A 23,961-nucleotide genomic window follows, 5' to 3' on the forward strand; every position below is an offset into this window, starting at 1 on the left:
AATAAAACAAAAGATCTGACTTATCTGACATTAACTAACATCTAAAATTCTCCATCATGCTAGCTAAACTTGATGGATGTTGCCTATGATCAATGAACTATGCCTACCTGAGGTTATTAAGTGTAACTGTGCCTACACACTTCTACTCCTACCAATTGAAATACACACTCACCAACAGCCAGGTGCATTTGTTACCAAATCCAATTATGCCTGTTTCCTTATTTTTCTAAGTAATAATATAACAAAACATCACATTACCAAAGGGAGTTATTTTCCAGTGAAAATTAGGCTAAATGTTTTGGAAAAACTCAAAGATAAATAGCAAGACACATAACACAATTGCTTTATCAAATCAAGCGAGCATGAGATAACCAAAAATAATGGACAGGAAAATCTAGTCTATACTCAGATTGATTAATAAGTATTTTACTCCACTTTAATAAAAAAAAGTGCTAGAGGACTTCCGCCAAGATGGAGGAATAGGTGGAGACACCGTGCTTTCTCACACAACCAAGTTTAGAGACAACAAAATATTAGCAACAGAAAACACAGCCAGAACACAGAAAATTGAACTTTTCGAAAGTCTGATAACAACGAATGCTTCAGCCTGACCAGTAAGAGGGGTGAAGCCAGCAGCTGGAGGAGCGGGGTTGCAGAGGACGGACCCAGTGAACGACCAGTGGACCCAGCAAGGGCGCAGGGTGGTAGGTCGACTATGGTGGCGCATTCCTGCGCAGATAGACCAGTGAGGGAGTGGGCAGTGAGACAGGGACCGAGCAGGCCCCAGCGGCAGGAGGCAGCAGAGAAGGCCGCCATTTCCCTGCTCTGACCCCGCCCCCACATACAGCATCACAAACCAGCGACCCCCACCCTGGTGGCCCCACCCCGCCCCTAAGGCTCCGCTCCTCATACTTAAGGGGCGCAAACAGACCAAAAATGGCTCAAGAAGATCTCAAAGCCCCAGAGCCCATAACTCTAAGTGACGAAGAAATAGCAAAACTTTCAGATGCACAGTTCAAAACACTGGTGATCAGAATGCTCACAGAACTGGTTGATTTTAGTCACAAATTAGAGGAACACATGAAGGCTAAACTAATTGAAATGAAGGGACTTGCAAAGGAAACCAATAGTGATGAAAAGGAAACTGGGACTCAAATCAATGGAGTGAACCAGAAGGAAGGAAAAAAATGGCCAAATAGGAAAATATGAAGAAACAAGAATTCAAAAAAATGAGAAGAGACTTAGGAACCTCCAGGACATCTTTAAACGCTCCAACATCCAAATTATAGGGGTACCAGAAGGGGGAAAGGAACAGCCACCAGTGGAAAACTTATTTGAACAAATAATAAAGGAGAATTTCCCCATTCTGGCAAAGGAAATAGACTTCCAGGAAATCCAGGAAGCTCAGAGAGTCCCAAAGAAGTTGGACCCAAGAAGGAACACACCAAGGCACATCATCTTTACATTAGCCAAATTCAAATGAAGGAGAGAATCCTAGCAGCAGCAAGACATAAGGGGACAGTCACCTACAAAGGAGTTCCCATCAGACTGTCAGAGGATTTCTCAAAAGAGACCTTATAGACAAGAAGGGGCTGGAAAGAGGTATTCCAAGTCATGAAATCCAAAGACCTACAACCAAGATTACTCTATCCAGCAAAACTTTCATTTAGAATGAAAGGGCAGATAAAGTGCTTCTCAGATGGATAAAGTCAAGTTCAAGGAGTTCATCATCACCAAGCCCTTCTTATATGAAATGTTAAAGGGACTTATCGAAGAAAAAGAAGATAAAAAAGATGAACAGTGAAAGGACAGCAAACTCACAGTTATTAACAACCATACCTAAAACAAAAGCAAACTAAAAAGACAGCTAGATCAGGAGCAGAAACATAGAAATGAAGATCTCATGGAGGGTTAGAACAGGGGAGCGGGAGGAGGAGAAGAGGGGAGAAGGTACAGAAAATAAGTAGCATAGACAGTAGGTAGAAAATAGATAGGGGGAGGGCAAGAATAGTATGGGAAATATAGAATCTAAAGAACTTGAGACACATGGTCATAAACTAAAGGGGGGGAATGGTGGGGGTGGGGGGCACAGGGTGAAGAGGAATGAAGGGGGGAATAGAACAACTGTAATGCCATAATCAATAAAATAAAAAGTAAAAAAGAAAGTGCTAGAAACCATAAATAATGTCATGGGTATGTTTTATGCAAGAAAGAAGCCAAAACTCCAATCCCTGGATTCATACCAAAAACAAAGGTCATGGATCTACCACAAGAGATACAATTTGTTATTCCTTTAAATAAAAGTGAGGTATATACTGTTTGTTTTTCATTCCCTACCCTCTCCATTCCAGTTTGATACAATTATTTCTCACTTAAATTATTATAAAAGTCTCCTAGCTAGTTTCCATACTACCATTATCTTTTTCCTCTCATCCTTTTCCACACTGAAGCAAAAATTAATCCTGTTTTTGTCTATCCTGTGTTTCATTCCCAGGTCAGAAAACTTAAAGAGCCATCCAAAATAACATTAGCAAGTTAAGCTTTCCTAGCACAGAACCCAAAACCTTTTCCAGAAATGTTTATCAATACTTTTCCTCACACTGCTCCCCTTACCTACTACATTCAGCTACACAACTGATTCTGTACCACCACAGCATGTTTCTACAATGCAAGTCTGTGCATTCATTATTGATAAATAAAAAAGTGATATCAGTATAATATAGAAATTATGTTGGTTCAGACAGCATTCTTCCCAGGATGTTAAAGTTTTGTGCCATTAATTAAACGCAGCAAAACCTGAAGGAATCTAGTCCTTTATATGATGGTACCCTTCTCTAGATGCCCAACACTCCCCTATCACAGTATAACAACAGCCTTTGTCTTTCAATGGCTTAAACATGGTTTTTCTTCAATCTTTTTTTAGGGGTTAGGGTGGTAAGGGACCCCAAACACAAGGCAATGAACCAGAGCCATTCCATCTGCCATCACAATTATTTCACATAAAATCTGCCATTTCTTCTACAGCCACAATCGTTGATGCTGTGTCCCTATTTTCTTGTCTCCACAAATCCACAGCCTCAATCCTTCTTCATTCTACCTTCCATTATGCTATCTTCAGAGTTAGACTGGGGCTTCTGGTCAAGATGGTGGTGTAGGTAAAGGTGGTACTCACCTCCTCCCACAACCGCATCAAAATTACAACTAAACTACAAAACAATCATCAATCAGAACCAGCCGAATCTAGCAGAATGGAAGTCCTACAAGTAAGGATATAAAGAAGCAGCCACACTGAGACTTGCAGAAGAAGCAGAGAAGAAACAGGTCAGTCCCACACCAATGTATGGCAGACAAAAATTGGGAGGGATATCTCTGGTGCAGATAGGTTCCCCCCCTCAGGAGCAAGGAGTCCGAGCCCCACACCAGACCCTCCTGTCCAAGGTTCTGTGCCAGGAAGAGAAGTCTCCATAACTTCCGGCTGTAAAATTCAGTGAGGATTGTGGCTGAGGGAGACACAGTGCTTATGGAGTCCCAGGCAGTTCCTCTTAAAAGGGCCCACACGCAGACTTACTTGGTTGGACTCACTAGCTCTGAGCTCCAGCTCTGGGGCAGCAGCTCAAAGGCACCAGGGACACACAGGGAGGAAGGGAACTGTCCGACATCAGAGTAAGAGCTGCAGGGGCACCTTTCTCCCAGACAGAAGTGCTAGCGAGGCCACTGTCCTGGGTCCTTCCCCCAGAGAGCTAGCCAGTGGGTGCCATACCTGGGTGTCTATCAACCTGGCTCATACAGTTAGCCCTGCTCTGGTGATTCCCTGAAATTCTGCCCCACCTGACTTTGTAGGCCCACCCAAGCTATTTCCAGTGGCTTTTCCATACCCATGGCCTGTCCTGACTTATGCTTCAGACTTTCCTAAAAACCTCACAAACAAGTATTATCTGGCCGGGCCTGGCACTAGGTACAGCCGACCTTGGTTCACAGCTTGGCCTCTCCTGGATACCTCCAAGCCCAGCATAAGTAGCAGCCACCTGCAGATCACTTTGTAGCTCATGCTGAGTGGTCCCATGCACCAGAGGCAGCTGACCTTGGCCTGCACATCTGGGAGGCCCCAGAGCCAGCACACCTGCTGGACATCTTCAAATCACATTAAAGCACCACCCAACCACCTCCACAAGTGACACACTCAAGGGGAAGATTCAATGGATACCAGAGCCCCACTGAAGTAAGTCCTGCTCCATGGGGCAGGCCTCTGCACAGCTGATCCTCCATAGTGGTTGTGGCCAGTTCTTACAGCCAATCGAGCTGGGGGTGATCCCTCCCACTGATGTGTCAACAGCAATCAAGACTCAACTACAACAGGAGAGGGTACACAGCCCACACAGGGTGACAGGGAGGAAGGGTGCACCTGGAATGCCTAGCTTGGTTGAATGGGGAGGCTGTGTCACTGGACCCTACAAGACACCTACTACATACGCAACACTACCAAGCCCAGGGGACATAGCAACTGCACTTAACACATAGAAACAAACACAGGGAGGCCGCCAAAATAAGGAGACAAAGAAACATGTCCTAAGTGAAGAAATAGAACTCTAAAAAAAAAAAAAATGGAGACAAGTAGCCTACTAGATGCGGGGTTCAAAACACTGGTTATAAGAATGCTCAATGAACTGAGGGCAAGAGTAGATGAACTTAGAGAAAACTTACACCATAAAATAGGACATGAAAACTAAAACAAAGAACCAGTCAGAAATAAAGGATACACTAACAAATAAAAAATAATTTTCAGGGAATCAACAGTATAATAGATGAAGCTGGGAATCTAATCAGCTTATGATTACATTTTTTGTGGTATTCCCGGAAAAATTTCCATCCCACCCACTGGACTATAAGTTACACGGAGACCAGAACAGACTGTTACACTCTACTCTGCTCTATTTACCACTGCATCCCCAGCTCTCAGCACAGGGCCTGACAGGTTGGCAGTAATAACAATTAAAAAAAAATACTAGTGAAATTCCCAATTTATTAAAAGACAACTCTGAGGTTCCTAACTTTGATAACAAAGTATTCATACACTTAACTGAAAAACTGAGAACCAAAGAAGATATGCTGAACTATCTGTAGGACATCCAGGTTAAAATGTCTCATGCACAGCTGGAAACTGTAGGACACAGTATAGAAGATAAGATGTAACTGTTACTGTTGAGTTTACTTTCTTGGAATCACAAAGGCTAATGACTATCTTAGAAAGGAAGGAAGGAAAAGAGAAAGGATTATGTATCAGATCTCCTGGGAAGAGAAAGAGGGGCTTTTGCACACTTGCTCTCCCCTTCCTCCAATTGAGGATCTCAATATACAATGAGAACTGCTACTGACAGGAATGTTATATGTATGAAAATTACAGAAGCGACATCTTAAACACTGAGAAACATGATGAAAGAGTTGCAGGCTCAATCTTTTGAGAAACAATTTCAATAAATTCAGATATGAAGTTGAAGCAGATGAGAGAAGGATCACCTAGAGTTTTGTGATACCTGTTAAAAAGAATCTAAAGGCCCTGGCTGGTGTAGCTCAGTGGATTGAGTGCGGGCCTGTGAAGCAAAGGGTCACTGGTTCGATTCCCACTCAGGGCACATGCCTGGGTTGCAGGCCAGTTCCCAGCAGGGAACACATGAGAGGCAACCATAAATTGATATTTCTCTCTATCTCTCTCTCCTTCCCTTCCCTCTAAAGATAAATACGTAAAAAGTTTTTTTTAAAAAAAGAATCTGAAGGAAGTTTTCTTTAAAAAAGAAAAAAAGAGGGAATGAAATAAGCATTTTTAGAGAAAAACTGAAAAAAGCCAGAGGAGAGAGGAGAGTGTATTTTTAGGCTCATGGGAAAAAATAAATCTAACACAGCAAGATCCCTGAAGAATACGTAAGAGGAAAATAACAACAAACACTACATATACCGAACACTATGTGCCAGATGCTGATCTAAATATTCTAAATGCATTATTAAATTACTTTAAATCCTCCACAAGTCCTCTGATATATACTACTATTCTTTTTCCCTTTATACAGATTAGTAAGCAGATACAGATGACTAAGAAACATACCCCAAAGTCAAACAGCTGGTAAGTGGCAAATCTGGGACTGGATCCTAGCTCTCTCTGCAAAGCCAGATGACAAAATCGAAAATAATCATTAATAAGCATAATTTTTCTTTCCAATGGAGACACCTAGTTGTAAAATGGCAAGAAACGCTAGAAGATAACTGTAGTAGGAAAGGAGGGAATTCGTGCCCTAGATGTCTCTGTCCTCTTCCAAGGAGGCGCTGAGTGAGATGGGGAAGGGGCCTTTAGAGGTGAAAGATTTGGAGCTGGCTGTAAAGAGTGGAAAAGACCAGAGAAGAACCTAGGAAAGACCATGGAAGAATCAGAGTCAACCTGCTCTCTGAAGCACAGGACATTAAGAAACTTCTCTGGGCCGAAACAGTCTCGGAAACAACCAACATCAACGATCACCTTACATTTAGGAAAATCCAAAGGATCCCTTCAGAAAGCCTTGAAGAGCACCTTCCAAGACGAGACTGTTTTGAGGGGGATTGGGGGAGGGGCGGAAAGTGCGGCCGAAAGAGCAATTCCTACGTGCGCTCGCCCCCAGCACCACCTGGACCCTCTCCAAGGACCAAATGGACGGAGTGAAAGCCAAGACCCAGAACCGAGGGCGACGGGAACCCGACTACCTGCGGGCCCCGGACATCAGGCGCGCCCAGCCCTCACCGACTCTGCTCCTCTCTTCGACTCACTGGCTCCCCGGACACCGCCGGCCTCCGCTGGAGGCACTACCTTGCCATGCAGCTCCTTCCTCAGCAGCCCGTACTGGGTTGACTTTGGCAGCAACTTACGCACCCTGCCAGACCCAAGACAGCCCGGAATCCTTTCGGAACAGCGAGGTCTCTCTGGCATCTCTGCCAATGCCAGAGCGCAACCAGGCCGCGGAGGAGGGACTGAGCGTCTCTGGCCAATCAGACTAGACGCAAAGCACGTCCCGGCGCACTTAACTAGTTCCCGCCTTCGGCAGAGGGGAAAAAAAAAAAAAACGCGGTTGGCGCCAAACTCCAGTAGCCTGCGGTGTAAGCCAGTGGGAAAAGGGGCGGGGCCTCAGAGGGCGGAGAAGGAAACGGAGTGAAGCTTCACTGCGGAAGGGGTGGGACCTCAACTAAGGTAGGGGCGGGGTCAGGGAAAAACCCTTAATGGGAAAGGGAAAGTAAGCTCTGGGAAGGCCTTGTGATTTATTTAGTCCTTCATTCCATAAATTCTATTGAGTGTCCCACGTGCTAGGCAGAGAGTACTGGACGCTGCCTGGATAACGATGAATTAGCACTGTTCCTTGCCCACAGATACTGTGCTGGGTGAGAGGCAAACAACTTAGCCAGAGTGTTGGGAGTTCTGAGGAAGGATGCCAGTCCAGTGGCGGGGGTGGAGGTAGGGATGGGGAAGAGGAGAGCTTTTTAGAGAGTAGAACACTCGAGTAATCTGACAGAACCTGCAGGAATAAGAGGTGCCCATAGGGTCTAGCCCCTGTAGGCGGAGCCTGTGCCGTTGGCTGGAGAGGAAGTAACAAAGGCAACTTTCTCTGCCACTTCAACTAGGGATCTTGATTCCTAGCCATCTCCTTTAATTTGTCCGTTTTGACAACTTGGCGACTGTCATATCAACTTACCACATATTTATTTTTAATGAACTTATTTTTAGAGAGAGGGGAAGGGAGGGAGAAACGGAGAGAAACATCTATCCCTTGCCTCTCGCAGGCCCGCAACAGAACCCGGGCCTGCAACCCAGGCACGTGGGCCGACAGAGAATCAAAGAGGCAACCTTTCCCTTTGCAGGAAGACATCCAAACAACTGACCTACACCAGTCAGGGTATTTTGCTTAAAATTTTTATTTATTGATTTTTTTATAGAGGGGGAGAAGGGAGAAAGAAAAAAAAACATCGATTTGCGGTTCCACCTATTTTTGTTATTATTTAATTAATTATTTTTTAGACAGTGAGAAAGGGAGAGAAACATCAATGTGTGGTTGTTTCTCAAGCACCCCACCACTGGGGACCAGGCCGGCAACCCAGGCATGTGCCCTGACTGGGAATTGAACCAGCAACCTTTTGGTTCACAGTCAGGCACTCAATCCACTGAGCCACACCAGCCAGGGCCCACTTTTTTTTTTTTTATACATACTTTTAATTTAATTTAATTTAATTTAATTTAATTTAATTTAATTGTTCTATTTCAGTTGTCCCAATTTTTTCCCATTGCTCTCCACCACCATGCCCACCTGCACCTTCTACCTCAATCTATCCCGACCCTGTGGTCAGTGTCCATGGGTCATTCATACATGTTTCTTGAGTAGACCCTTCCCTTTCTCCCTTTCTCCCCCTTCCCTTCCCCTCTGGTCCACTTATTTTTACATTCTTTCATGCCTTCTTGTATATGCCCTGACTGTGGATTGAACCCAAAACTTTAGTGTGTATGTGGAGGATGCTCTAACCAAATGAACTAAACTGGCAGGGCTCAACTTAGTACATATTTATAAATTTTTGAAAAAGTTCTCTTCCAGTCCCAGGTGCTTCAAGACCCGTGGGCTTGGTTGCAGAGATGGCCAAGAACCACACCACAGAGAACTGGTCCCCAAAATGGCACAGAAACAGCATCAAGAAACTCCAATCACAAAGATAGGAATCTCTCAAGGGTAGACCCCAAGTGCCTGAGGAACATGTGCTTTGCCAAGAAGCACAACAAGAAGGGCCTGAAGAAGATGCAGGTCAACAACGTCAATGCCATGAGCGCACATGCTGAGGCTATCAAAGCCCTGGTCAAGCCTAAGGAAGTCAAGCCCAAGATCCCAAACGGGACAGCCGCAAACTCGGTCGACTTGTTTACATTGCTTAACCCAAGCTCAGGAAACATGCTGGTGCCCACATGGCCAAGGGTCTCCTGCTCTGCCAGCCAAAGGCCAAGGCCCAAGCCTAGCCCCAGGCTACAGATGCAGCCACGGCTCAGGCTCTAGCTCAGGCTCAGGCTCAGTCTCAGGCTCCCAGATGTGCCTAGGCCCCTGCGAAGGCTCCATAATAGAGGCTTTTGTCTGCCAATGTGAGGACAGAAGGACTGATGTGCCCCTGGTGCTGGGGTCCTCCTATGGTGTTTATGCAAATAGACCTGAGGCAGGGTTTGTCTGTAAAAAAAATTTTTTAAGTTCCCCATTAGGAAGAATGTTTTGGGAGAACACTGGCTTGCTAGATTATCCCCCAATCATTTTAGCTACTAAAAAGTTAGACAGGTGTCCCAGGAAATGGAGACTAGGAAAAAGTAAAAGGTTGAAATCACAAGGCATTCATTGTTGCTGGAGCCGAAAGACTGGAAAGGGATGCAGGAGTCAGATCTTGAAAGGCCATGTAAATGTCAAAGAGCTTAGAATTTACCTTTAAGTGTTGAGGCATAGGGACTACTGAAGGATTTTAAGCTTAAGGTTGTCATGATCCGATTTGCACAATTAAGATCCTTTGGCTTTGAGAAGGAGGGTTCTGAAATGATCCAGGCTACAGAAAATGAGGATCTCAATAAGATGGTAGGTAAGAAAGGGGATAGATTTAGAATATTTAGGAGATAAAATTGGCAAAACTTAGCAATTGATTGAATGTTGGCTTTCAGCATAACACTCATCAAAAAATGTTTATTGAGAGCATAGCATATATACTACAAAAACAAGTAAAGTTTTCTCCAAAAATTATCTTCTGGAAAAGAGTGACCTTATTATTGAAGTCATTAACAAAGTCTCTCATTTTATTGGTATACTCTTAAATACTTCACATTGTGGATGAAAAGGAGGCCACATATTAAATCTGACAAGCTCGTGGGAGGCCACATGGCTGCCTTATGAACTCAGAGACCTGAAGTAACTACATAGGATGGTCTGAAATTAAAATTTTCCAACTAAAAGCAGTTCATAGCAGGTAGTCATATCCTGAGCCAGTATTTTTCCTAACAAAGGTCAGTCTCCTTAATCAATCCTGTCTATTGTCTTTTTGCATCAAAGATGGCATACTTGATAATATACCTTTGGAATATCAAAGTGGTTTTCTTTTTTTTCTACCCCTCCACCCCTCAAAACACAACCACTGCACCAGAGCAGAGATCACAAATCCCCTCATTCTTAACATCATCGTGTTAATTGTTAATTGTTAACTATTTTATTCCCACAAAAGTGGGAATAAAAAGATTAGGGAGTAGAAATAATTGTTAGATTAGGGAGGTACTATTCTGTGAATTGGAAATGTCAACATGAAACCATGATTTTTTTCAATTTGAAAACAGCCACTGTTTATTAATTTATCAGATTATTAAAATAACCATGGTGGATACCTTAGTTTATTCTTCTAATAAGCCTGTTGATCTGGTCTTGCCTGTGGCCAGCATCTCCACCTTCTACAAAATGGGTGGTCATTGTTTTTCATTTCACCTCGTGAAGAAGGTAATTTGAAGGCCCACAAGTAGTTTTTGCTTTTTGAAGTGTTTTCCAGCTGTGGAGATCTCATGAATCAGATCCTCCATGCAGATCATGCCATTTTAATGAAGCGATCAAACAACAATATATTTGCCCATCAGGGCAATTCGCTTTTTGTTGATTTTGCCAACCACACTTGTGGATCAATTCATTCACTGATTTCAGGATTGGGTACCCCCATGCCATATATGGTTCCACAGTCCTCAGTCTTGTTGAGCTTAACAAAGGTGCCATTGAAGATATGGCAAAGGTGAAGAAGCTGCAGCACCTGTTGGAACTTTGGGCTCACACTATTAATACTTCTGATCCTGATGACAAATGATGGTTTGGGTTCTGTGGGTACATAGAAGTTGCCAGCTTTTCTTACCACCCTAGCCATTTGGATCTCAGATCTATATACATCTGCCTATATTCTTTGTGATAATGCTTAGCTTTTTTTTTTTTTAATGATTATGTCGCCTTCTTGCCTTTCAAAGCATCCTTTGGACAAATATCCTTTTTTAAAAAAATATTTTATTTATTTATCTTTATAGAGGAAGGTAAGGAGCGAGGGAGAGAAATATCAACGTATGGTTGCCTCTCATGTGTCCTCTGCTGGGAACTGGCCTGCAACCTAGGCACGTGCCCTGACTGGGAATCGAACCATAATCCTTTGGTTCACAGGCCTGCGCTCAACCCACTGAGCCACACCAGCCAGGGTGACAAATATCCTTTTCACGTACTTGATCTTCAACTCGCGAAATTCCTTTGCTTTTTCCTAAGAGCTTCTGGCACAGCAGGAACCTTCTTCTCTATTGCACCCTTCATGGTTCCAGCCAGAAAAAGAGGCTGAACTCATGATTTAAAAAAATACATATTTCTTATTTGTTCCTTAAAGGGTCTGGATGCAATAACACCCCAGTAGCAATACATCACCAACACACCTAAGACCCAGATCATTATTTCTTAATATGTTTCCCACTAAAAGGGAGATCACCTAGTGGGACCACCCCCCTTGTGTCAATAGGTCAATCCCTAAGGGCAGAGAGCAGGATTTAGAAGAAGGGGGGTATATCTAAAAGAGCAAGTGTAAGATATTCTGTACTCTGAATGCAAGTACTAGTGGATAGGGTTAACATTTCCTGTGATAATTTTTTTAATGTTTATGCAAATAATTTAGATAAAAGTGCTCTAGAAAATTCTGTTAGAATCTCAAAGAGTATAAATAGTTGTGATGGATAAAGATGGAAGTTGAAAGTTCTTTGCTACTCATCTGTTGAGAAGTGGAGTCTAATTTACAACACCTTGAATCTGAGCTGGCTTTAGTGATTTGCTTGACTGTAGAATGCAAGGTGAGAGATGTTCTTGGACTTCCAAGACTAGAAAATAAAAACCTTTGCAGTTCTATATAGCCTTCTTGGGCCTCCCTCTCTGTCTCTCTCTCTGCCCCAATATACCATGTAGGCATTCCAACTTTCAGTTTACAGTTTTAGCTGAGTCCAGCCTTCAAGCCATTGCCACCAAGACACGAGACATCTTGAACTGTTAAAAACAGCCCTTCCCCTGAATGACCTCATGAAGCAGAATTGCCAGCTAAGCCCTGCTCAAATTTCAGACCCCGCAAATTGTAAAACACTATAGAATAGTTGGCATTTGCAGTCATTATGTCTTAATTTGTTCTTCTGGTCAAGATGGCAGTATAGGTAAACAAGGCTTGCATTCTTGCACAACCACATCAAAATTACAACTAAAGTGTAGACCAACCATCACCCAGAACCATCAGAAATTAAGTTGAATGGAAGTCCAACAACAATAGAATTGAAGAAATCACATCCATCCTGGGTGATAAGAAGGTCAGGGATGCAGAATGGGCTGGCCCCCACACCCACGTGTGGTGGATAAAAATTCAGAAGAGATATCTCGGGAGTGAGGAGACCTAGCCCCACACCAGGCATCCCAGCCCAGGGTTCCAGTGCCAAGAGGATAAGTTCCCATAACTCCTGTTTGCAAAAAACAGTGGGAATTGAGTCAGTTGAAGAAAGTTCTAGAGTCCCAAGCAATTCCTCCTGAAGAACCCACACATGGACTTACACTCATTTCCTCTGAGCTCCAGCATTGGGTAGTAACTTGAAAGACACCAGTGGCATGCAGGGAGGAACTGAAGTATCTAGCATCAAGGTGAGAGCTGGGGGATAGCTTTTTCCTAGACAGAAAGGTGGGCAGAGGCCATTGTCACCTTTTGAACCCACCCCCAATAGAGCCACAGAGTCAGCAGGCAGGTGCCATATCTGAGGTTCTATCAACCTGGCTAACACTGTTAATCCCACCCTGATGATCCCCCGAGACTCTGTCCCACCCAACTTATGGACCCACCCAAACTGTTAATAGTAGTTTTCTACATAAATGGCTAGTCTTGGCTCACACTTCACAACTTCCTAAATCCTCTCAAACAAGAAACAGCTGGCCTCTGAGCACCTAGCCCTCCATACCACTTGCTAAGTGGCCCCAGGCTTGGCACTAGCCAGCCTAGATTCTTAGCTGAGCTTTGCCTGGGAATCTACAAAGCCCAGAACAAACAGCTGCCATCTCAGATTGCCTTATAGCTCATTCAGGGTGGCCTGGGGCAGACCTTGGCCTGCATTAGCCAGGAAACCCCAAAGCCTGTGCTTCCAGTGGACAGCTACAGACCTCGTTGTAACACCACCATCCTGCTTCTGCACAGCCGATCCTCCACAGAGGGTGAAGGTTGGTGGCCAGTGGTCACAGCCAGTCCTTGCAGTTGATTGGCCTGAGTAAATCCCTCTCTCCCTTGATTGCTAACAGCAATCAAGGCTCAACTACAAGACCAGGGTGTACTCAGCACACATGAAGGGGGCATATCGAGTACCCAGCTTGGGTAATACAGGAGGCTGTGCCATTGGATCCTATAGGACACCTTTTATGTTAGGCCACAATACCAAGACAGAGAGTCAGAGCAGATCTACCTAATACATAGAAACAAACATAGGGAGGCTCCCAAAATGAGGAGACAAAGAAACATGGCCCAAATGAAAGAACAATCAAAACTCCAGAAAAACAACTAAACAAGATGGAGATAAGCAATCTATTAGACACAGAGTTCAAAATGCTAGTCATAAAGATGCTCAAGGAACTTAGTGAGAACCTCAACAGCATAAAAAAAGATCCAGCCAAAAACTAAGGATACACTAGCTAAAGTAAAGAACAATTTACAGCAAAATATTATAATGGATGAAGCCAAGAATCAAATCAATGGTTTGGAACATAAAGAAGCAAAAAACAAGCAATTAGAATGACAAGAAAAGAAAAGAATCCAAAAAACAATGATAGTATAAGCAGCCTCTGGGACTACTTCAAGCATTCTGATATTCGCATTATAGAGGTGCCTGAACGAGAAGAGAAAGAGCAAGAAATTGGAAGTCTATTTGAAAAAAAATAATGAAAGAAAACTTCTTTAAGTTGGTTAAGGAAATAGAAAGGCAAGTCCAGGAAGCACAGAGAGTCCCAATTATGATGGATGCAAAGAGGCCCACTCTAAGGCATGTCATAATTAAAATGCAAAAGGTTAAAGATAAGGAGAGAACCCTAAAACTATCAAGAGAAAAACACTTAGTTACCTACAGGGGAGTTCCCATAAGACTGACAGCCGATTTCTCAAAAGAAACTCTCTGGGCAAGAAGAAATTGGCAAGAAATATTCAAAATCATGAAAAGCAGGGGCCTACAGTCAAGATTGCTCTACACAGCAAAGATATCGTTTAGAATCAGGAAGCAGATAAACAGCTTCCCAGACAAGAAAAAACTAACGGAGTTTATCATTACCAAACCATTATTATATGAAATAATAAAAGGACTTATTTACAAAAAAAGAAGAAAATCAAAACTATGAACAATAAAATGGCAATAAATACATATCTATCAACCAACAATTGAATCTAAAAATCAAACTAAGCAAACAAGAAGAAAGACAGAATCATGGATACAGAGAGCATTTTGATGTGTGCCAGATGGGAGGGGGATGTGAGGGAATGGGTGAAGAGGTGATTAAGATATACAAATAGGTAGTTACAGAATAGCCATAGGAATGTAAAGTACAGTGTAAGAAAGGGAATGGCCAAAGAACATACATGTATGACCCATGGACAGGAACAACGGTATGGGGATTGCCGGAGGGAATGGGTAGGGGGAGCTCGGTGGAGTGGGGGACAGGGGAAAAAATTGGGACAAGTGTAGTAGCATAATCAATAAAGTATTATTACAAAATGAAGTAATCTTTTCCACAGCATTAGATAACTGGTATAGTAGTGGTATTAACAAAACAAAATAACGTAGAGTTTTATTAAAATTGTTACATAAAATGGGAGAACGGAAAGCCAGAGAAGGAAAACCATGTTTGATAAACTTAAATTAATAACCACTACCACTTACACAGTATAATTAATTAAATTTCCTTCAATTTTTAAACTCCATTTGTAAATGTAACACATTTGATCTTTTTAAAAAATGGTTTAAATACTGGTAGGACAAACATAAAAACCCTGACAAGTAAAGCATCCCTAAGTACTTAAACAGGTAGTGAACCTCAAGTTCTTTCCAACTGTCTAATATTTTTAATAACATTAGTCAATTTCACTTACTTTTAAACTTAAAATGAAAGGTCTATAACAAACAAACCAATGAAGTTATCTGCATTGCTTTTTTTTTTTGCATTGGTTTATATCCACCTAAAAAGAAAAAAAGGCACTAATACAAGAAAATTTGAAAAATAGTAGTTTGACTATATATCCTCAGTCCAAAACAAAAACAAATAAACAGATTTTAAAAACCTACAAATCTTAATTTCCATTTAGTCAGTTGTTTATTTATAGTAGTATGAATATAGGAACTCTGAAATCATATTGCATGTATTATAAAAATTGAGAAGTAAAGAAATGTATTGAGTATTGTGGGAGCCAGAGTTCTCACAATGGAAAAGGATGATACAAATACAGAGTGGAGGAAGGCAAGGTAAAATCCTGTAATTTTCAGATTGCACTAAAGGTTATCAGTATGAACTTAATGGTTTGAATACATAGATCTATATACATACATGTATATTGTGTGTGCATATATTCATATTTTCTACTTCTGTTCCCTGAAAGGGCCTGGAAGCAGTGATACCCCAATAACGATGAGTGCTCATAGTGTCCAGGTCTTAGTCCCTAGATACTGTTGCTTATATAATGGAACTACTTAGAGATATGGATGATCCAGGAGTGGGGCAGGAGGGTAAAAAAGATGATCCTGGAATACCTGTTGTACTAGAAAGTAAGGAAGTCTTCAAAATATAACTAGGACATGCCCAAGAGCAAGTGCTTATAACTGAGTCTGGTAACTGGAACCCTGTGAAACTGTTTGCAAAAATTACGAATTGGTACATCTTTCTGTGAAAAAAGTCCTGGCTTTCCACCAGGGGAAAATATTTGTAATTCATATATCTGACAAAAAGTTATATCCAGGATATCCTACCCCCCCAACAAAAGAAAAAAGCCACACTCACAAATAAACAGAGAGCCCACTTTTTCTTTAAATGAGCAAAAAATTTTTTTCACAAAAAAACCATATCCACATGAGTATTAAACATTTGAAAACCTGCTGACATCTCTGCTCATCAGGGAAATGCAAATTCAAACCATGAGATACCTCCAAAAGCCCACCGGACTGACTAAAATTAAACGTCTGAAAATAACAAGTGTTACAAAAGATATGGAGGAACTGACACTTCCACGTTTTTCTTTTCTTGTAAAGATTTTATTTATTTATTTTTAGAGAAAGGGGAAGGCAGGGAGAAAGAGAGGGAAACATCAATGTGTGAGACATACATGGATGGGTTGCCTCTTGCATAACCCCTGCTGGGGACCTACAGGCAACCCAGGCATGTGCCCTGACTGGGAATTGAACTGGTGACCCTTCAGTTCACAGGCTGGCACTCAATCCACTAAGCCTTACCAGCCAGGGTGAAACTCCCGCATTTTTCTAATGATAACATAAATCATTACAACCATTTTGGAAAACTATTTGACATTATTTGCCACAGTATATGTTTAATGTGCCCACTCCATCACCCAGGAATTCCACCCTTGATTACATCCCCAAGACTACATGTGTTTTTGCACATCAAGAGGCATGTACCACAACATTCATAGAAGCTTTATTCGTAACATTCATGAACAGGAACAACCCACATGTTCACCAATAAAAGACATGAAAAATAAGTTGTTATAAGCCAGACACAAGATAATATACCATATGATTTCATTTATATGAAGTTCAAAACCAGGCAAAACTAATCAATGGTAACATCGATAATATTAAAAGATTAACTGAGGCATATTAAAATTTTTGAGACTTTATTTGAGTGAAAATCAATTTGAATTGAGCAGAACCTAATCTAGCAGATAAAACAGCTTTGAGGAGGTATACAAAATAAAGACTTTTATAGACAGGAAGGAACAGAAACAAGGAAGTTATACTCAGCAACAAATCAATTGGTTATTGCAAGATTACTTTCCTTCAGGGGATGGCAAAAGTTATTCAGGCAGATTACCTAATGCTGATCAGACAATTCATGATTGATTGGTCTAAGGTTCTGTTTCTGGGGGAGCAGAAGCTGTAATTAAGTCTTGGTTTGGTGACTTGGGGATTACTGTAGCTGATCAATTTTTGGCTTGTAGTCTTGTTTTCAACAATAATAAATGGAGGGTATTGGTTAAAGAAGTTGAAATTTAAGGAATGCCTGGGTGTTCATATGTGTTGGAACTTCTGGATATTTTGGAAAGAGACCAGATGATAGGTGAGGCCCATTTCTGTGGGAAGGGGATGGAGTTTTCTTGAAAGACACAGCATAGAGGCCTTTCTCAGAGCACAGCAGAGAAGGGGCTGATTGTGAGATAAGAGCAAGGAGAGCAGTGAGGGTCTCCATGAAGGGTTTAGTTACTTTTTCTTCTTCCTCTGGACACTGGAGTGTGTAATTGCTTTGAAGTTTCTCTAAACCTTCAGTGAAATTTATTATGTCACTTTCAAGCCTGACCTCCCATCTCACCTTCTCCAGAAGTTCTTCCTATTTCTTAGGTTGAGTTGGCCACTTTTCCCACTTGTACTTTCATAGTGCCCTGTCTCTATCTCCCTAGTACAGGCCTGTCTGACAGTGTCCCTTAGGTATCCACCTTCAACATGAGACTGTGAATCCTGTAATGACAGGGGTCCATCTATCACCTCTATACTCCCAGAACCTGCTAGAAACAGTGTGTCTGGCAGAGTGTTAAATGTACATTGACTCAGAATTAGTAACAGTTGTGGAAACAGGAAGTCTTGAGAGAGAAAGAGAATTTTGGGGGCCCCTTATTGGTATTTACTATTCCATATGAAAGGTCATAGTATGTATTGAATAAACTAACTGTAAAAAAGAGGTAATCAATATTTATGGAAGGAACTGATAATTTAGTAAGAAATTTGTTAAAATAATAATGAGAAAGGCTTAATTTCTTCTAATTTTCAATGTGTTTTGCTTCTTTTACAGCTTATTTTATGTATAAAATCACGGTTGTTAGGGAAAATATAATTAAAAACAATACCTCCTCACCTCCTCCCAATGCTGAAAATCTATATAAGGTAGAAGTGAAAGAAAACCATTATTGAATAAGCATTAAACCAGACTGTGAAGTACATCACAGACAATCCCCTTAGGAGACTGCAGAGGCAGGAAGAAAGCTCACCCTTTTATGTAGTGTTAAAAAATAAACTGAGGCATACTAAATTTTAAGTTTGTTTAAGAAAAAATCAATTCCCATTGGACAGCATCAAACCGGTAATGGTTCAGAGTGCTCCCCAGACAGGAGCCAGGGGTAAGACTTATACAGAGAAAGAAAGGAAAGTGTTCGATTGGCTATAAATTATTTTTTAATTTTTATTGATTTTACAGAGAGAAGAAAGGAGGGAGAGGGAGAGAAACAGCAATTCGTTCTTCCACCCATTGAATGACCCTTGCATGTACCCCCACTGGGGGATTGTACCACAACCCCTGTGCATCAGGACGATGCTCCAACCAACTGAGCTACCCAGCTAGGACTGACTGGCTATAAATTAAAGGCTAGCTGGCTCTTAGTGAATGACTTTTTTTTTTTTTTTTAACTTTTTCATCCCCTGCTGGGAAAGCCCCACAGACTCCCTCACCAGCCAGGGCTCAGTGAATGACTTTTTAAAAATATTTTATTTATTTTAGAGAGAGGGAGAGAAACATTGATGTGAAAGTTTGCATCATGTACCTGACCTGACCGGGATCTGAACCTGCAATCCAGGCATGTGCCCTTAACAAAGATGAACATGTGACCTTTTGCTCTGTGGGGCCACATCCAGCCAAATGAACTGAGCCACACCAGTGCGGGCAATGATCAATTGTATTTAGTGTTTTTGATCTTCTAACCTTCAGGCATTTACAAGCTTAGATTTTGGTTTGCTTAGGAAGGCCATCTATGCGTTAGAGCTAGCTACCTCAGGCTGATGGCTTCTTTGTTTAATTAACAATAGCCAAGTGGATATAAACATTACACTACATAGGTTTTGTAATTTAGAGTCAGGTGAAAAGCTAGGCCTCTCTCCTCCACAGAAATTGCACAGTTGGGAAGTATCTTCCTTGATGATGATTTCATTCCAAAGAGATGGCTCCCAGGTCCTTGAGGAAAAATTCCTACAGTTGTGAAACTGGGGAAAGGCTATTGTAAAAAGATTTGCATACATTTCAGACGGAGAACAAAAGGAATTCTGAAAGAAAAGGGACAAGTGAAAGAGGGAGAGGAGTTTCTTCCCTTATTTTCAACAGGGAGAATAGCCTCTTAATTTGCATTTGCCCTTTTATAAGTAGATAGAGAAATCAGGCAGGACACTAGTTTCTCAACAAATATATTTCTTTTATAATTTGCACAAGAGATTTAATTAAGTAAATTATTACTGGTTTTCTCAGTCATCTAGATACTTGGATGGATTGAATATATTTTTTTTTTTTTTTAGATTTTGCTTATTTATCTTTAGATGGGAAGGGAAGGAGAGAGGGAGAGAAATATCAATGTATGGTTGCCTCTCGTACGTCCCCTGCTGGGAACTGGCCTGCAACCCAGGTATGTGCCCTGACTGGGAATCGAACTGTGATTCTTTGGTTTGCAGGTCCGCGCTCAATCCACTGAGCTACACCAGCCAGGGCGGATTGAACATTCTTAAATGCCTACTGTGTATGAACACAGTATGTTAGTGCTGTGTGAGATACAAGGAAAAATAAGGCACTTCCTGTATTGCAGAAGTTTTTAAAAAGATTTTATTTATTTAATTTTAAAGACGGGACAGGAGGGAGAAAGAGAGAGAAACATCGATGTGAGAGAGAAAAACATTAGTCATTGCCTCTTGTATGCACCCTGCCCAAGGACCCAACCTGCAACCCAGGCACGTGCCCTCATAGGGAATCAAACCAGTGACTTTTTGCTCTGCAGGACAACACCCAACTGAGCCACATTTGTCAGGGCCAGAAGTTTTTATTACCTTTGGGAGACACATACAAAATCAGAACTTCTAGAAAAAAAACAAGACCTAGAAAAGTGAAGTTGCTTAACCTAGATCACACAGCTACTTAAATGGTAAAAGTACATTCAATGGTTCAGGTCTTCAGATGCTGGTTCAGCACTCTATCAAATTCACATGATATCCTAATGAAGCACCAGTAATTTTTTTTTTTTGGTTGTCTCTGTTTTGCTCAATCACCAACAACTTTTTTATAGCAATCCTGGAGGTTAAAGAAGAGTGCTTGGGAGAAGTAAGAATGTTTACCCCTGATTACATATTTATGGTGCAGTTTAATATATTCCTCTGTCCTATTTTCTACAAGTTGGCAATGGGTCCAGAGATTTATTCCTTTTTGACAAGACAGTAGTTGGTATTAAGTTCTTCCTTCAGAAGCCACCTAATGTTTCTTTTAACAGCCATTCATACTTAATACCTCAACAAGTTAATTAATTGGGGGTTGGAAATGATAATATTCTAATTCTATTAATTCTTTTTCATTTCAGCTGGAATATTTTTATGAAGAGACATTTACCTTGTATTTGGCTACCCAGTGATACAATTCATATATAAAAGGCAAGATAGCCCTGGCTGGTGTGGTTCAGTGGATTGAGCACTGTCCTGTGAACCAAAGGGTTGCTGGTTTGATTCCAAACCTGGGTACATGCCTGGGCTGAGGGCCAGGTCCCAAGTAGGAGGTATGCAAGAGACAACCTCACATTGATGTTTTTCCCCCTCTCTTTCTCCTTCCCTTCCCTGCTCTCTAAAAATAAATAAATAAAATATTTTAAAAAATAAATAAGGACCTCTGGCCAAGATGAAGGCATAGGTGGAAATATGCCTCCACCTATGTATCTCCTTGCACAACCAAATCTAAGGACAACAAATATTTAGAAACAAAAACACAACCAGAACAGACAGAAAATTGTACTGTACCGAAGTCTGACAACGACAAACTATTCATCCAGACCGGTAAGAAAGGCAGAGTTGGCAACCGGCAGAAAGGGGTCCTGGCAGGAGGAGGCGTGGGTTGGCAGAACTGAATGTGGAAAGGAAATGAGCACACCCAGTGAGACACGCAAGGTGGTTGGCTGACTGTGGACACACATTTGTGTGCAGATAAACCAGGCAAAAAAAAAGGGCAGTGAGACAGACCATGCAACCCAGGGCCCAAGCAATAGGAAATAAAGCCTAAAAGCACCAATTGAAAAAAACTTTTGGGGGTTGACGTACTGGGAGAGGCTCCTGGACTCACAGGAGAGTTCGTTGGAGAGACACAGAGGTCTACAATGTACACAAGCCCACCTGCCCAGGACCCAGCACCAGAAGGGCCCAATTTGCTTGTGGGAAGCAGCAGAGGGGACTGAAATCCGAGACCTGAGCAAGTGCCATTGTTCCCTCTCTGATCCCACCCCAACATATAGTGTCACAAACCCAGCAACTGGGTTGCCCCTGGTGAACACCTAAGGCCCTACCTCTCATACTTAACAGGCATGAACAGACCTTTAAAACATTATGGCTCAAACAGAAGAACAAATCAAAGCCTCAGAGCCAATACTTCTAAGCAACCAAGAAATAGCCAACCTATCAGATGCACAGATCAAACACTGGTGATCAGGATGCTCACGGAACTGGTTGATTTTGGTCGCCCATTAGATGAAAAAATGAAGGCTGCACTAAGTGAAATGAAGGAAAATGCACAGCGAACCAATAGTGATGGAAACAAAACTAGGACTCAAATCAAGGGACTGGACCAGAATGAAGAAAGAAACAACCAAACAGAAAAGAATGAAGAAACAAGAATTTTAAAAAATGAGGAGAGGCTTAGGAACCTCCAACGCATCTTTAACATTCCAACATTCGAATTATAGGGGTACCAGAAGGGAAAGAGGAACAGCCACAAGTGGAACACTTATTTGAACAAATAATAAGAGAGAACTTCCCCAATCAAGGAAATAGACTTCCAGGAAATCCAGGAAGCTCAGAGAGTCCCAAAGAAGTTGGACCCAAGAACAAACACACCAAGGCACATCATCATTATATTAGCCAAGATTCAAATGAAGGAGAGAATCCTAGAAGCAGCAAGAGATAAGGGGACAGTCACCTACAAAGGAGTTCCCACCAGACTGTCAGAGCGGATTTCTCAAAAGAGACCTTACAGGCAAGAAGGGGCTGGAAAGAGGTATTCCAAGTCATGAAATCCAAAGACCTACATCCAAGATTGCTCTATCCAGCAAAGCTCTCATTTACAATGGAAGGGCAGATAAAGCGCTTCTCAGATGGATAAGGTCAAGTTAAAGGAGTTCATTATCACCAAGCACTTTTTATGAAATGTTAAAGGGACTTATCTAAGAAAAAGAAGATAAAAAAGATGAACAGTGAAAGGACAGCAAACTCACAGTTATTAACAACCATACCTAGAACAAAAGCAAACTAAGCTACATCAGGGAGTCAGCTGTATCCTGACAGCTACATCAGGAGTGGAGTCGCAGAAATGGAGATCACATGGAGGGTCAGCAACAGGGGAGTGGGAGGAGAAGAAGCAGGGAGAATGTACAGAGAATAAGAAGCATAAACGGTGGGAAGAAAATAGGGAGAGGGCAAGAGTAGTGTGGAAAATGTAGAAGCTAAAGAACTTATATGACACATGGACATGAACTAAAGGGGGAAAATGTGGGGGGAAGGGGTGTGCAGGATGGAGGGGAATGAAGGGGGGAAATGGGACACCTATAGTGGCATAATCAATAAAATATATTTAAATAAATAAATAAATGGAAAGATATATTTTTGGTATCTTACTTTTATTTACAAGCTTTCAAGATTTATTTCTTGTTCTCTGAAGATAACTGATTTCCATGAATAATATTATATATTCATGGATTTAAATATATATAACAGAATTCAATTCATTACAATTGTTGGCCTTATAGAAGCTCAAATTTTACCATTTGGGCAGTTGGTACCTTTTTGAATTGGTACTGTATGGAAGGGAAAGAAATCTTTTTCCTTTACCCACTTTGGGCTCTCAGGCTTAGGCTTAGTACATTAGGCTAACAAAAGACAGATTAACAAGAGAATAAACAAACAAAAGTTTATTAATGTGTATCACACATACACGGGAGAGCACTCAGCAATAAGTAACTCAGAGATGTGTTTAGAACTTTGACTTATATAGCATGTTTAAAAAAGAACAATAATCCTCTTGGTTCTCTGAGAAGCACCATTGCCAAGAATAAAATGGTTGATCCAATTTCTAAGGTTGGTAAGCCATAAAAGCTTACTAATCTTTTGGTTAACAACCAGATGGTGTTCAACATAACAAGTATGGGAAAAACACTAGTCACGAGAACTCAAGGAACCAAAACCACATCTTATGGTGTCAAGGGTCATGTTTTTCAAGTAAGCCTACCTGATGGACAGAATGATTAAATTGCATTTGGAAAATTCAAGCTGCCCTGCCTAGTGTGGCTCAGTGGCTTGAGTGCCAGCCTGAGACCTGGTAGGTCACCAGTTCAACTCCTGGTCAGGTACATGTCTGAATCTTAGGACAGGTCCCCAATTGAAGGCATGTGAGAGGCAACTGATCAATGTTTCGCTTGCACATCAAGGCTTCTCTCCCTCTCTTCCTCCCTCCTTTCCCCTCTAAGAAATAAAATCTAAAAAAAAAAAAAGAAGAAGAAGAAAATTCAATCCAACTACTGGAAATATTTAGGGCGAAAACTGCTTAATTTCCCTGGAATGGATCTTACCTGTGACAAAATGTGCTCCACAGTCAAAAAATAACAGACCGTGACTGAAGCTCACATTGATGTCAAGACTACTGATGGTTTTTTGCTTCA

General features: G+C 41.6%; 2 pseudogenes; one reads left to right on the plus strand and one right to left on the minus strand.

Annotated features, from left to right (window-relative positions):
• The first annotated feature begins 8,635 nt into the window (after positions 1-8,635).
• Positions 8,636-9,109, plus strand: LOC119038687 (60S ribosomal protein L29-like; annotated as a pseudogene).
• A 1,291-nt stretch (positions 9,110-10,400) lies between these two features.
• LOC128627372 (60S ribosomal protein L7-like) lies at positions 10,401-11,363 on the minus strand (annotated as a pseudogene).
• Between the last annotated feature and the right edge of the window lie 12,598 nt (positions 11,364-23,961).

Source organism: Artibeus jamaicensis, unplaced genomic scaffold, assembly GCF_021234435.1.
Source record: "Artibeus jamaicensis isolate MK-2021 breed Jamaican fruit bat unplaced genomic scaffold, CSHL_Jam_final contig_387, whole genome shotgun sequence".
Classification (NCBI taxonomy): Eukaryota; Metazoa; Chordata; class Mammalia; order Chiroptera; family Phyllostomidae; genus Artibeus; species Artibeus jamaicensis.